This window comes from Musca domestica, unplaced genomic scaffold, assembly GCF_030504385.1.
Source record: "Musca domestica strain aabys unplaced genomic scaffold, Musca_domestica.polishedcontigs.V.1.1 1, whole genome shotgun sequence".
In the NCBI taxonomy this organism is placed as follows: Eukaryota; Metazoa; Arthropoda; class Insecta; order Diptera; family Muscidae; genus Musca; species Musca domestica.
Genome location: NW_026712114.1, coordinates 46333320 through 46347890, shown reverse-complemented (window position 1 = coordinate 46347890; position 14571 = coordinate 46333320). Strand labels below are relative to the sequence as shown.

The window sequence follows — 14571 nt, the reverse complement described above, 5'->3', positions numbered from 1 at the left end:
GAAAGCATCTATGTTCCGTAAGGTAGCTGTTCATCGATTAGTCGTTCTAAATGGACAAGCATCCAACTTGTGTGTGACCATTTAAAACTTTTCATAAAAAGTACATAAAAAAGTATTATATGTATATGTATATAGGGAGCACCTGTATGTAGACTACAGGGTTGCCCATATTCGACGGACCCATCTGGCAACGCCATTACTTTTGACAGAGATGTCACATCGCTTAATGGCATACCATCAAAATATATATTTTCACAAGGAGCTGTTGTATTTTATTTAAATCTGAGTTTTATTTAAGTATGGCGTATTTTAAAGCTGTTAAAACTCAGATTTAAATAAAATACAACAGCTCCTTGTGAAAATACACTAAAATGGATCCATTGTTGGAATGAAAACCCCAAAAAAATTACCATTCATCACCGACGTAGCCAGAAATGTATTTTTAAGCCATTTCGGGGAAGGTTGCCAACTGAAGAGAAAATTTGGCTACGCCTCTCGGCGGTATCCGTTCATTCATTTTAAAAATTGTAAGCTTTCATTTCATGGAATCTTCCATAATTCAGACTAAGCGGCCCACAAAGACAAAACAAATAAGTAAAAACGAAGCTGGAGTTTATCCATATCGGCATAAATATATAAATTTTTAAGTTTGCTACTATTTATATTTGCCTCTGTCTGTCTGTCTGTCTGTCTGTCTGTCTGTCTGTCTATCTATTGAAATCACTTTACAGCCCACATAATTTGACGTAGAACTTCAAAATTTGCAAGAACAATTATAATGGTACCTCCTGATTCGGTATTTCGATGATTTTCGCCAATTTTTTCCAAGGATTTGTCTAAAAATTGGTATTTGTAAGCCATAATGGGTTCTAGCTTCGGTGGCGGAACTTTTAATGTATAAGGGTCTATACCCCTTTTTAGCATGGCCCTCCATATAACGGACTCCCTCACTTAGTTTTTATACCCTCCACCATACTATGGAGGGTATATTAATTTTGTCATTCCGTTTGTAACTCCTCGAAATATTCATGTCAGACCCAACAAAGTATATATATTCTTGATCAGCGTAAAATTCTAAGATGATTTAGCCATGTCCGTCTGTCTGTCTGTTGTAATCACGCTATCTTTCGAACAAATTGAGATAAAAGGCTAAAATTTTGCACACATGTATATTTTGCCAGTAGGCAGGTTAAGTTCGTAAATGGGCCATGTAGGCCCAAGTTATCATATAGCCCCATATAACGGTACCTCTCGATATTCAGTATTTTTTGATGATTTTAGCGACATTATTCACCGGAATTATTTCAAATTTGGCATTTGAAGTTCTTAAGGGGTACTACAGCGTAAGACAGAAAATTATCTGTGCAGGTCTACGTCTTCGTGTAGCCTCCATATAACGGTACCCCCCCGATATTCGGTATTTTGATGATTTTAGCGACATTATTTAGCGGAATTGTTCCAAATTTGGTATTTGAAGTTCGTAATAGATACTGCAGCATAAAACAGAAAATGGGCCATGTAGGTCCACGTCTTCATATAGCCCCCATATACCGTACCCCCCAATATTCGGCATTTTGATGATTTTAGCGACACTATTTACCGGGATTGTTTCAAATTTCGCATGTGAAGTTCGTAATGGATATTTCAGCCCATGCTAGAAAATTGTCTGTGCAGGTCCACGTCTACGTACGTAACGGTACCCCCCATATTCGGAATTTTGATGATTTTAGCTACATTATAAACAGATTTTTCTTCAAGTTTCGCATTTAAATATTGTAATAACTTATGACAAAAGTTGCCTATGCAGGTCCACGTCGTCGTATAGGCATTCGGTACTTTTAAGATTTTAACAGAATTTTTAACGAATTTAATTTTATTTTTTTTTGTGGAAATTGTCAAATTTGTACCAAATGGTGGAGGGCTTTTTTACTTGTTTTTTTAAGTTTAACAGCATTATCCGAACGGTCTTACTGGTATTTCTAGTTTAAAGCGGAACACGGTTCAATTAAGATACTACTACATAAAAATGTTTTCTTTACCCAATGGTGGAGGATATAAAAAATTCGGCCCGACCGAAATCAATGTTTTTATATTTACTTGTTTTGCTTATAAAATGTTTGTTGTTCTTTTTCATGGTGATGCGTAAAATTATTATAAAATTTAGCTTTAGACGAATAGTTCACAGGGAAGATATATTCTAGACAAAATTACTTTAAGTCTTAGAATAAACTGTATGTCGAGCTATAATAATTTTTATGAAAATTAAGATATTTTGTATTGAGGTATGGTCATGAGCAAGGTTATTTCACATAAGGCATTCGTGGGCTCATACACTGCACATATATTCAATCGTATCTAATTGTACACAGGTTGAGGCTGTTGAGCACAATTATATTTATCCAAATCCAATATAATTCTTTGATATATCATTTTTTACACATATCAAATCAAATACTATACCAACATATTTTTGTTTTCTTCTTTTTTTTTCAAAACATATCGAGTCAAATGTTGTATCAATTTAAAACTGACAAAAACCCGATTAGAAATAAAAAATATGTTCATGACTAATCCCAATCTTCATTTTCCAAAAGCATCTATCTTTCATGTTGTACCTATGAAAACGCAAATGCAACATAGGCCTGTGATGAATCTCTGCCATACGATATTGGAAAACAAACAACTCAATTTTCAACAGCAACGACAATAACAAAAAAAAAAACTTGTGGGATGATATTTCCAAAGAAGTGAATGAGATGCTTTTTCCATTTGTTTAATAAGAAAACATCGTCGAACAACAACAACAAATATTCAAAAGATAATAATAACCTATATTTAAGCGGTTTTGTGACAAAAACCAAAAAAAAAAAAATATATGATAGAAATCTTTCAATGGAAAAGAAAACCCAACGAAGTATTCAATAGAAATTCACATGAATGATGATTTGGGTAAAAAACGATATGACAAACAGAAATAAAAAAAGGAAAAGTGAAATGAAATTAAAACGATTTATATCTATGGTAATTATCAGTGGAGGCTTTTTTAATTATTAAAACGTGTGTGGCTTTTTTATCATTTCTTAAAAAAGAAACATTCCAAAAAATGTTATTCTTTGTGGCACTTTACAAATCCTGAATATTAATTATTGACACTTGTATGTTGTGAAGGTGTAGGCAGGTATACATGTAAAAAGGTAATAGCTAAAAAGAACTCTGTTCCCAATTTAACAGGCCAGCATCTAATTACAAGCCCTTGGTAACTCTAATCAGGTTACAGCCGTAATAGCAACAGCATCATCAACAACAACAAGAACAGCAACGTAACGACAACTTGCCGACCTGTTTGGCTACACTTAATTAGCCATTAATTATTGGTAACCCAAACACAAAGTGAGCCACAAAGAAGTCTTTGCCGTGGTGATTTGATTTTTGTGGGTGCGTGTGTGTGTCTGTTACCCTCATTCTCGCCTTCTTCTCATTTACATTGAGTTATGTGACTTTTCAATGAATTTTTATAATCAAACTAGAACATTGAAGGCAGGTTCAGCCTAAATTTTCTCATCATAAGATTTGTAGAGTATCGAAATAATGGTGGAATGTCAAAGGTGTCCACATAACAGGTGTTAAGTTCGTAAGAGAAACCAAAGCATAAGAAACCAGATACATATGTTCTATTTTTATACCCTCCACCATACTTTGTCATTCTGTTTGTAACTCCTCGAAAAACTCATGTCAGACCCAACAAAGTATATATATTTTTCATGATTGACCAGCGTAAAATTCTAAGTCGATTGATCAGCGTAAAATTGTAGTCGATGTCCGTCTGTCTGTCTGTTGTAATCACGCTATCTTTCGAATGAATTGAGATAGATGGCTAAAATTTTGCACACATGTTTATTTTTCCAGTAGGCAGGTTAAGTTCGTAAATGGGCCATGTAGGTCCACGTTTTCATATAGCCCCTTAAAACGGTATCTCCTCATAAAAGGTATTTTGATGTTTTTAGCGACATTATTCACCGGAATCGTTTCAAATTTGGTATTTGAAGTTCGAAATGGTTATTACAGCCTAAGACAGAAAATTGTGTGTGCAGGTCCATGTCTTCGTATAGCCCCCAAATAACGGGACATCCTTATATTCGGTATTTTGATGATTTTAGCGACATTATTCACCAGTATTGTTTCAAATTTAGTACTTGAACTTGAACAGCCTATAACAGAAAATTGTCTGTGCAGGTCCACGTCTTCGTGTAGCCCCCATGTAACGGAGTAGTTTTAAATTACGTATTTAGAGATCGTAATGGGAACTATAGTCTGTGACAGAAAATTGTCTATGCAGGTCCAAGTCTTCGTATAGACCCCATATATAAGTACCTTCCTATATTCGGTATTTAGGTGATTTTAGGTACAACACTCACCGAAATTGTTTGAGATGTCGTATTTGAAGTTCGTAATGGATTATACAGCCTGTGACAGAAAGTTGTATATGCAGGTCCAGGTCTTTGTATAGCTCCGATATAAAGGTACCTCCCTATATACGGTATTTTGATGATTTCAGCTACATTATTCACCATTTATTCCAAGATTAGAATTTGAATATTGTAATGGCTTATGATAAACAATGCCTATGTAGATCTACGTCGTATAGAGCCCAATATAATGGCTATCTTCAGTATTTTTAAGATGTTAACAGAATTTGTAACGGATTTTATTTTTTGACAATTTCCAAATTCGTTCCAATTGGTGGAGGTTATTCAAAGTTTGGCCCAGCCGAATTTACTGCTTTTTAACTTGTTTTTTTTTGACAATAAAAAAAGAACTGCAGCATATATTTTCATAAAACTTTCGTACTCATTTCCTGCCAAAATTTCGTCCTCACCTTTTCGCCGACCAAAAAAAGTATAAACATGTAGGAGGGAGGATATACATATTTCAGCAAACACACAATGTAATTGAATAATGCTAATAGCCTCCTACTTCATATTAATTGTGAATTACTGTTTTCCATTATTTCGATCCCAAAGGTCAAGCTCCAAGTTTTTTTTTTTTTTTTGGAAATTCATTAAAATTATCATTTTTGTTTTGTTCTCAACTTCATGTTCTTATCTTGTTATGGCCATTAATTATTCATGTGTCCAAAGTAATTTTTAATGCAGGTTCCAACAACAAAAACACTCCAACCAAATATGCGTTAACATCTATCTCAAGAGAGCAGGCAACAAGACCTACACAACTGACATGTTTTGTCTTCGCCCCAGAAAAACAAAACAAATGAAATTTCACAACATTATTTTGCAATACACCAACCATCCATCCAATGGAGAATTTAGAATTCATTTATGCAGGGAATACTTGAAAATAAATAAATTGAAATAAAAAAACAAAAACAAAGATATGCCACATGTCATTACAGGATAACAGTCGAAAGGTTAACACCAGTAGCCCTTAGAGTCCCAGGTGTGGCCCGTGGTGAAACATGGCAAACTTTTTCAAGGTTAGACATATTGAAGTACGCAACATTTTTGTGTGTATGTTTCCTTCGGCCAAGTGACAGGGAGTTGTCGTCGCTGAACCATAAATTATGATAAATATAAATTACAAAAAAAGATACATTAAAATATATATGGAAAATGAACCTGTTGAAATAAAAGTTTACGTTTTGGGATTTTTTTTTTTTTGGAAAAGTAAGTGTGTGTTTGTTTTGGACAAATTGTGGTTTGGGAAAATATAGGCTAAGTGATGACGGGGGTGTCAAATTTTTGCTTATTATTATATGTACTTTACTTTTATACGAAACAGTATTGAAGTGTTGAAAAAGAACTTTGCTTTTATACGAAAAAATTTTACTGCGAAGTATTGAAAAATAACCTCAATGTACTGCGTAAGACATATTAAGGTCTTAATTATTTTCTATATAAAAAGGCTTCGACAAGGTTTCCTGTCTTTACAGTGTTCTAACGCTTCTTAAAGGATTTCTCAAAGGTTTACTGTTTATTGTTTGTCTTTTAAATGCTTCTATTTGGAGAATACTCTCTGAAGAACATGGAAAACTCACTAAATGACTTCTATTTATCCGCGACTTAAGGTCTTCTTATTCATGTGTTTCATGTAAATTATATATTTTTTTATTATATATATATTTGTTGGGGGTTTGATATATAAACCGAGTACTATCAAAACCCACACTGCATATTGAAGAGTGAAGTTATAAGAAAACAAGTAAGGAAAGGCCGTGCGGGGCCGACCATGTGATACCCGACAACACTACAATATGTTCCAAGCCCCCTTATGCCAAAATCAAGTTTAGAAAATCGAATTTGGAATGCATAGAGCCATGCCTAGATGTTACCCCTAGTTCTTCGACCGGGACATTTGCCAAGTATTTACGCACTCCGTCGTGTTGTTAGGTATCAAAACAATTTCACACGAAAGTTTTGGTCCATTTTAAAGCTAAATATAATCCAATGATCATCCGCTAGACTTCCTACCTGTCCTTAACTCTCTTATCATGCAAAATCTGGAAAATTTTAATTTTTCTTTGTACATCCTAAGAAACAAAAGGCTTTAATTTTGACCCTAACCTTACCCCCATCCAAAATTTCGTGAGAATCGGACGATAATTGCGACCTGACCGACCGACTTTAGAAAATGTACAATTCAAAATTGTAAGTCAAATTGAAAAAATCGCATGCGATAAAAAATATGACAAAAATAAAAAAAAAAATATTACAGAAAATATTCACTTTTTTATTGTCATATTTTTACCAGATTTTCTTAGCTGTTATCCTTTTCCGGCTTTTCCAAATTGATGAGAATTGTGAAAATCAGTCCAGTGGTTCTTGACTTATAAGCTAAATAACTAACATATATATAGTACCTATTTTGCTATATATCCCATATATTGGCTATCAGCATCACTGCAATGATTGAAGTGACCTTTAAATGTATATGTGATTTGGCAGGCCTTAAAAATATAAGCGGTTTGTGAAAACGTTTGTATTTTTTACATAAAAGTTATTTTAATATTGTCCGATTGCCGTACAAATTGGAAGACTGCACAATTCAGCGTCGATTGGTATATAATTGTGGTCTATAGATCAAGAGCAAAATCAGGAAATTTTTCTGTTTTTGGTAAATTTCAACCCCTAAACATTTTGCGAACATTCTTTCCCCACTCTCATTTTAAATTTCGTGAAGATCGGGCCATAATTGCGACCTGTAGCGTGATTACAAATTAACATGGACAGACGACAAACGGACATACATAGCTAGATCGACTCAGCTCGGCGAAATAGGACCATCCATATGTAGTTTCCTATAGCGGGGTCTAATATTTCGAGGTGTTACATAATTTTTGGCCCAATCGAACTTATACTACCCCAACAAATATTTTTGTAGGGTATAATTAAAAGAGAGTTCGGAAATTAGAAATTAGTTATGAATTTAGATAAATTGGTACCCCCTCATTTTAAGAATTTCGACGACTTTCGGTACATTTTTCAACAGAATTATTTGAAATTTGGTATTTAAGGTTGTTACTGTTGTTATGAGGCCACATTGTGCCATAGCTTTCATATAACGGTATCACCCTTTATTCGGTATTCTGATGGTTTTCCTAATGGTTTCTAATGGGTGTATAACTGCCTTACAACTTTAACTTCTTATCAGATTGTGATTTTGATATCTATAGAACTCAGGGAATTACTTTTTTGTTACTTGACGATTAATTTATTTCAACAAAACAGTTAATTGAGATTATGAGACACCATGCTTGATCTTGCGGGGAAGTATAGCAGTGATATCTGGTGATCTCTGCAAATAATTGTCTATGTAGTTATATGAGGTTTTGTTTAATAGTCCTTGTAATTCGCAAAGTTAAATTTCAGTCAATGATAAAATGCTTTCTACTCTTAACTGAAATGTGACACTCTTTGAGGACATGAGCGATATCCCCGATATAACTTGACTGAAATGTCCACCTACATTTTTAATTTCCGCCCTATTTTAGGTTTTCAGAAGTAATCACAGTTTCACCAAAATATTTTGGCATCATAGCTTTATCAAAAACTCAGGTATAAAATATGGCGCACATTAAAAAAAAATCAAAAAGACCACCATAATCCCCTATATTCATTTCTTAGAATTATTACAAAAAAAAAAGCTGACATAACAAAAAGCGTTTCTGGCAACATTTAAGAACCGTTCATTATCAAGGTTGGGAAATGTCAAATATGACAGGCACAAAAAATTATTTTCGACATTAACGGAAATTAAAGTATAACCGCAAAACAATTCATTATAGGATTTAGAAGCCAATTTATTACACACAATGGGAGAATTAATACAAAACAAAAACAATAATACAATTATATTTTTAGCTGTGTAAGTAAACCGCATTAACATACATACATATACATGACCTTTGTAATTGCTGGGCAACAACAGAGCGAAGTGATTTATGAAGAAATCTGCCTCAAAATAAAACAGATTTGTAACACACCTTTCGTTTGTTAAGCCGAACAAAAATTGATTTGCGTGGTAAATTGATTTTATCTACAAAATTTAGAGATTAACCAAATTTTTTGTATATGTTGGTATTTTTCATGGAACTCGTTTGCTAAATGACCACAATCGACCGTTTCAAATGGTAAATAGTTTGACAATTACATGACCTACGCATTATTGGCCGACAATGGCTATGGCAAGAAACTGTTTACAACATAGTAAAGAAATATGCCTGCGAGAAGATTTCCATGATAACATGTATAAGCAATATTGAAAAAAAAATGCCAGCCGAAGAATATGCTGTCTATGCTATGCTTTTTGTATTGTATTCCCCACTGCAAAGTAGTTTTTCTTTCTTTTCTACTGCTCTCAGTAACAAACATTGGTTTTCAATTAGTTTATAAAAGTTTAGTCAATTTTTATTAATGTTGACTTTAAGTTATGTGACAGTATCCTATCCCTTCTTTAATTGAATGTCATTTCATTTCGTGTCGGAAAAAAGGACAAGTTTTAAGGCACCAAAGGAATATTGAGATTTACAAACATTTAATTAACTTAATTGATAATTAAGAAAAACACTTTGGGAAAATTGCTAATTTATTTATTTATTTGCATGAGATGGTTTCGTTTCAAACAAAAAACTACACTGGAAATGACATAATTGAGAGAGAGAGAAAGAGAGTGACCTATCTCACATACATGTGTATATGTGTATGATTGTTTAATAATCTAAATGGCCACTAAAGTAATTTTGAGATGAGTAGATTTTATAAATTTTTTTATAGTAGGAAAATGAAACACTGAATTTTAAAAATGTGTGGAAAAAATAAAAATCGGAAAAAATAACCCTCAATCGAATCATTGATGTAGTTTTTTAGATGCTTTTCTACAAAAACATTCAAAAACGGCCTTCTGATGTTATCATATCAGATCAAAATATTCTGAAAAAATTTTAACAATACAATTTTAGATATCAAAAATCTATTAAAATAAATAAAACGTTTTAACTTAAAAGTACCGCTCCATTTGAGTTCTTGCAAAATAACTCTATATGTAAAATTTCACCATAAGTCGTTATGTAACTAAAATCAATATTTAAATTATATATCAAAAAAATATCTGTAGCAATTTTGCCTAACAAAGCTAAGACAAATGTCCTAAGTTTTGACTGTTTTTGTGCATTTCCAAGTTAATGCATGATAGTAATATACAACTTCTTTTTTTTACGAATATTGTCAAAGAAGAATACAAAAACATTCTTCATAATTTTTCGCTACAAGTTGTTTAATTAACTATATATATATATTGATATACAACTTTTTGTCAAAAAGACTTTAGAAATTCTAATTTTAAATACTCAAATCTGAATTAAAATTTCTCAGCATTTTTTTTTTTTTTTTTTTTTTTTTTTTGATAGTTGCAAAATACGTTTTTTTTTTTCATTATATGTGTTGGGGGTATTATAAGTTTAATTGGACCAAGAATTATGTAACACCACGAAATTATGGCCCGATCTTCACGAAATTTAGAATGGAGGTGGGGCTAGGGTCAGAATAGAACCTTATTTCTTTTGGAAAATGAAACAAAAACTGAAAAAATTCCTGATTTTGCAGTTGCTCTACAGGTCGTAATTATAGACCAATCAAAACGGAAATTAGTATGGGGCTAGAGCTCAGGACTCGGCAGAAGCCTTTGCAATTTTGATGGTCATCGGGTAATATTTAGTGGGTGAAATAGGCCACAACATTTGTGCTAAATAAAAGTCAAATTTTCCATTAAACCGCGAATATTTTTAATCCTGGCGAATTCACAAATAGACGAACAGGTCAATTCTGACCGTTGCGTAGATGTCGATAGTAAATATATCAGTTATGTATAGCGAAGTATATACAATGTGTATTTACAAAAGAAGGGGATGTTAGTTAGAATGCTTATATCTTAAGAATGGCTCGACCGATTTTGACAAATTTTGTCAATTCAGAATGCCCTCTTGACATAAAAGTATAAAATCTAAAAAAATTGCAGAAAAATATGCCAATAATGATGTTAATATAAATTTTGTAGTATTTTGTGACACAAATAGAAACCAAAGGACACGAAATCTCGAATAAAGTTAGAGTTTAGGGCAGCGGGTACAATGGACCAATAATTTTGTGTGAAAAAATACCAGCATTACTTTCAGGCGATATCTGAAATACACAAAAGGCGAACTTCTTGCTTTTTATGTTGATTTCGTTGACGAATAAAGCCAAATATCGTAGACAAGCAAACCATATAGATGAGTCTAAATTTGGAGATACAGAGGGGCTTCTTGCTTTTGGAGATGACGCAAAATATTTAGGGGTTCAAATTAACTAAAAACAGAAATGTTTTTCCGATTACACAATTGAAGACAATCGACCCGCCTGTGAAGAGAGTTAAGGACAGGGAAGAATTCTAGCATTTTGGATGACCATTGGATTAATTTATCTTTAAAATAGACTACAACAACTAACAGCCCGACGGAGTGCATAAATGTTGGGCAAATTTCCTTAGTCAAAATCCTAATTTCAAAAGAGAAATCTTCCAATATGGATTTGACATAAGGGGGCTTCTGACATATGTAGTATAGGGTAGGGTATAACAACGTCGGCCCCGCACGTCTATAGCCTTTGCTTACATGTTTTATTATACAGTTTTGGACCATATGACCATGAATTTGTATCAGATTTTAATTTGATTAAAACAAAAAATATCTACCTGATAGTTCTTTGTCTCGAACTCGCTCAGAAGATGTAGTGTCTTGATTTAAATATTTTGTGTAATATTTGTAAAGTTACGTATTTTCAGGACATTAAAATACAGTTACGTCATCTGAATTTTCAACATGTTCCAAAATTATATATCAAAACTAGTATGATTATGTTCGAGGCCCTTGAAAATATCTGGCCCAGCTATGGTAAAGTTTTTTTAGTTACCTCACAACTCATTTACCCCTGTCTCATATTTTTAGTTCTTCTTGTATAATCTACGCGTTTTTATACCCTACACCACAAGGTGGTCAGGGTATTATGTCTTTGTGCATTTGTTTGTAACAGGCAGAAGGAAACGAGATAGACCCATAGTTCCTTTTGATGATCTGCATAGAATCACATTCTGAGTCGATTTATGCATGTCCGTCCGTCCGTCCGTCTGTCCGTCCGTCCGTCCGTCTGTCCGTCTGTCCATGTATTTTTGTAAACAAAGTACAGGTCGCATTTATTGCCCGATCCAGATGAAATTTTGCACAGATCTTTTGTTTGGCCCAAGGACGAACCCTATTGAAATTGGAGATAATCGGTCAAATTTTAGATATATCTCCCATATATATCTTCGTCCGATTTGCCTTTTATTGTGCACCAAACGTGTAATATCAGCCCGAATTGTATGGAATTTTGCACATACACCCAAATTAGGCCTGAAAATATGTATGCCAAATTTGATCGAAATCGGTTCAGATAAAGCTATAGCTCCCATATATATTGTTCATCCGATTTGTTTTTTTCTGTCCACCGCCGCCGTAATATGCACTCTGTAACAACAATATTTGGGGAAATATATTAAATGCAGCTCAGAAATACATTTGCTAAATTTTATCGAGATCGGTTCAGATTTGGATATAGCTCCCATATATAACTTCGTCCGATTTACCTTTTATTGTGCACCAAACGTCTAATATTTGTCCAAATGGGATGGAATTTGGCACTTACGACCGAATTGAGTCTAGAAGCTAGTATGTCAAATTTGGTGAAGATCGGTTCAGATATAGCTATAGCTTCCATATATATTATTCATCCGATTCGTTATATTTGTTACCCACAACCGTAATATGCACTACGTAACAACTATATTCAGGGAAATATATCAAATACAGCTCAGAAATATATTTGCCAAATTTTATCGAGATCGGTTCAGATTTGGATATAGCTCCCATATATATCTTTATCCGATTTCAAATTAATTGTGCACCAAATGGGCAATACAATTCCGAATTTAAAAGATACAAATACTTCAGCATATTTAGTCCTTTGGATTTTAAATTATAATTATAATCATAGCGTGTATGATTGAATTCTCCCATAAAAACTTTTAATTGTTATGTGGAGCTCTACTAAATTAGCAAAGTGGTGTAGGGTATCATAAAGTCGGCCCCGCCCGACTTTAAGGCTTTCTTTACTGGTTTTTTTTCTATTTGTCTCACAATGTAATAAAACATACTTGAAGAGAGCTTCCGTCGGCAATATAAATTATAGGACCTTAATGGTTATGATAGCTTTATTTGCAAATTTTAATGAAATAAATAATATTTTTAAAGAAGTGGTTTCATGCACTAAGAACCCTATAACTAAACATGGCTGGAGATTGATAAATTTGCCAAAGGAATGCTTTTACTCAATTATAATCCTAAATTTAAGTATGGTTGAGGAGCTAGTAAGTATATATTAAATTCAGCTGGGCCAATCGTTTTATAATCTCCACCAGATGAAATGTTGATTTATGGCCAAATCGTCTATCCCTCCCTAAATCCCTAAAATTTGAAAATTCCCATACATTTAGATAGGAGTTAAAGTGGCCACTGAAAAGGCGAAACTTAAAATTAAATATGGGTTGATTGGAACAAATACAAAATTTAAAACAATTCCGTTTACTAATGTCGATTATATCGAAAAAAAAGAGGTATCGATATATGTGAGCTCTATGAAGACCCTGACTTGCATGGACAATTTTCTGTCCTAGGTTAAAGTATCCACAAAGAACTTCACGTACGAAATTTGAAACCATTCCGGTCATAATGTCTCTAGTACCATAAAAATACCGAATATATGGGGCTACACGAAAATTTGGAACGACATGACCCATTTACGAACTTAACCTGTATTCTACACATGTGTATAGTGTTCAAAAATTTAGTCTTTTATCTCAATTCATTCGAAACACACAGACGGGCATCGATAATTCGACTTATAATTTTACGCTGATCAAGAATAGGTATAAATTGTTGGGTCTGACATAAGTATTACAAACGGATGACAATTTTAATATAGCCTTCACGAGTTGGAAGGAATTTGTTCCAAAAAAGGGTAAACTCCTAATGTTGGGATAATTCTGTTGAAAATATGGAAAAATCGCCAAAATAACAAACAGCGTCGATTATTTACCTCTGAAATTAAATTTATTTACGAAAAATAGTATGGGGATTTACTGCATATTTTTTTCTGTCAATCATTATGTCTTCTAATACCAAATTTGAGAAAATGTCATTTTATTAACTTATCAAAGTACCGCATATATTTTGGACTTATATGGTTCTACATGCTGAGAACACATTTCCAATTTACATAAAATCCGGTTCAATCCTTTACTTACATGTCCCATTTTCAGTACCAAAAAAGTACTAGAGGCCTAAAATGCATCTGATAAAAAATTTACAAAGCTTTTGTTTGTGGAAACTACACCTTGAAACATTACGATTTAGAAAAAGTATTCTCGAATTTCAAATACAATGTTTCGAATAACATCTGAAAGAGGTGTGGAGTGATTTCCACAGACTAATGCTGAACAAGAATATATATTTAATTACTGAGAATTCGGAATATGAGCATATGGGGATTTATAGATTTTGACTTAAACTGGACACATCAACTGCGAACCAAAAATTCGAAAAAATATGCTATTCATTACGAAAATGTGACTGAAGCTTTAACACATTGAAAATTGGGGTCGGACCCAAAATTGTCATAACCAGACAATATTCTGCTAGTAGGTTTCCTACCCTCTGTGAAAAACAAATGCTGTTTAATACACAATCCGGAAAGCTCAATCAGTACTTGGTATTAATAAAAGTAAGATATTTTACGTTCCGATTGCTTAAGGAATAGCCAAATTTTTCCACCTAATATGTAAATATATTATTAAAAAAATATTCTTAAAGAAGTGGGTTTCATACACTAAGAACCCTATAATTAGATCGATAAATTTAACCAAAGGAAAGTTTTTGCTCAACAATAATCCCAAACTCAAATATAATTAAAAAGCAAGTAAGTATATGTT

The 14571-nt window shown here is 33.1% G+C and overlaps 1 protein-coding gene across 1 annotated transcript in view; it reads right to left on the bottom strand.

Annotated features, from left to right (window-relative positions):
- LOC101898483 (uncharacterized) overlaps window positions 1-14571 on the bottom strand; it is a 362514-nt gene that overhangs the window by 331829 nt on the left and 16114 nt on the right. The gene's annotated exons all lie outside the window — the stretch shown is intronic.